Raw genomic sequence first — 2,073 nt, 5'->3', positions numbered from 1 at the left:
GGCTTGATCCCACAACCCTGGGATTATGATATGAGCCAAAATCAAGAGTTGGACCCTCAACCAACTGAGCCACCCAGATGCCCCAAAAGAAAACTTTAATACATATTATACCCCTTGACTCTCTATGATTACAGAGTCTTTGCATATACTGTTTCCTTGACTTGAATCATTCTTCACTCTTTGATAACTCCAACTCCTTCACATTTCTGCTGAAGCATCATTTTATAGGGAAACTTTCCTTGGTGCTTGTGACCAGGTGAAATCCTCCCCATCTCCTAGTACTTTGTACATCTCCTTCCCAGTGCTCATCAACTTATCTTACATTTATTTGTGTTATTATATTCTGCCCCTCACTAGACTAAGCCAAAAAGGCATGGATTTGTCTAATTTCTTCTCCCTATTGTATCCTATCACCTAGCTTAGTGTCTGCTACATAGCAGTTGCTCAAAAAATATTTACTGGGTAAATGAATGCATAAACTAAAATATAACCAACATCAAATCCTTTCCCCAAAATAAGTCTTTATGACAGACAACAACCAGAAGGAGAATAAAGCATCTTCTTGAATGAAAGAACATATTAAAAAAAGAAAACCCCGGGACACCTGGGCGGCTCAGTCAGTTGGGCATCCCACTTTGGCTCAGGTCATGATCTCAAGGTTTGTGAATTCAAGCCCGCATCTGGCTCTGTGCTGACAGCTCGGAGCCTGGAGCCTGCTTCGGATTCTGTGTCTCCTTCTCTCTACCCCTCCCCAGCTTGCACTCTGTCTCTCTGTCTTTCTCAAAAATAAATAAACATTTAAAAATTTTAAAAACTGGGACGCCTGGGGGGGTGGGGGCTCAGTCGGTTGAGCTTCTGACTTCGTGTCAGGTCATGATCTCACTGTCCACGAGTTCGAGCCCCGAGTCCGGTTCTGTGCTGAGAGCTCAGAGGCTGGAGCCTGCTTTGGATTCTCTCTGCCCCTCCCCCACTCGTGCTCGCTCACGCTCGCTCTCTCTCTCTCTCTGTCAAAAATAAACAAACATTAGGGGCGCCTGGGTGGCGCAGTCGGTTAAGCGTCCGACTTCAGCCAGGTCACGATCTCGCGGTCCGTGAGTTCGAGCCCCGCGTCAGGCTCTGGGCTGATGGCTCGGAGCCTAGAGCCTGTTTCAGATTCTGTGTCTCCCTCTCTCTCTGCCCCTCCCCTGTTCATGCTCTGTCTCTCTCTGTCCCAAAAATAAATAAACGTTGAAAAAAAATTTTTTTTAAATAAACAAACATTAAAAAATTTTTAATTAAAAAAAAAAGAAAGAAAAGAAAACCCCAATCGCTGTGACCTACTCGCACAGCACGTCACAGCGATTGGGGTTTTCTTTTTCTTTCTTTCTTTCTTTCTTTCTTTCTAAAAAAAAATTTAATGTTTATTAGGCAGCTATGTCTGATCGCGGCAGGGGCGGGAAGGGCCTGGGCATGGGGGGTGCCAAGCTCCACCACAAGGTGCTGCCCGTCAACATCCAGGGCATCACTAAGCCCGCCATCTGGCGGCTGGCCCAGTTTGGTGGCATCAAGTGCATCTCTGGCCTCATCTAGGAGGAGACATGGGGGGTACTCAAGGTCTTCCTGGAGAAGGTAATCCCCGACGCTGTCACCTACACAGAGCACGCCAAGCGCAAAACAGTCACGGCCATGGAGGTGGTCTACCTGCTCAAGCACTAGGGCCGCACCCTCTATGGCTTTGGGGGCTAAAACCTCATCACCCCTTTTTCTCCAAATAAAGGCCCTTTTCAGGGCTGCCAAAAAAAGAAAAAAGAAAACAACCTGGCACATAGTAGGTTTACAATTTTATAAAAAATCCACCTGCTTTAAAGCTTTCATAGAGCCAATATCTGCATTCTGTTCTTCTATGTACCATAGGCCCCATTATCCACAGGTATATATTCCAAGACCTTCCAGTGGATGGCTAAAACTGCAGATAGTACCAAACCTTATATATATCCTGGTTTTTTTTTTCTTTTTTTCTAATGTTTATTTATTTTTGTGAGAGACAGAGTGCAAGTGGAGGACAGGCAGAGAGAGGGAGACACAGAATCTGAG

The 2,073-nt window shown here is 45.5% G+C and overlaps 1 pseudogene; it reads left to right on the top strand.

The window, feature by feature from the left end:
• Positions 1-1,413: 1,413 nt before the first annotated feature.
• LOC121014010 (histone H4-like) lies at positions 1,414-1,725 on the top strand (annotated as a pseudogene).
• The last annotated feature ends 348 nt before the right edge of the window (positions 1,726-2,073 follow it).

Source organism: Herpailurus yagouaroundi, unplaced genomic scaffold (assembly GCF_014898765.1).
Source record: "Herpailurus yagouaroundi ecotype Mexico unplaced genomic scaffold, PumYag 29, whole genome shotgun sequence".
NCBI classification, from domain to species: Eukaryota; Metazoa; Chordata; class Mammalia; order Carnivora; family Felidae; genus Herpailurus; species Herpailurus yagouaroundi.
Note: the sequence above shows the minus strand (reverse complement) of the source record. Positions and strands in the feature narration are given on the sequence as shown.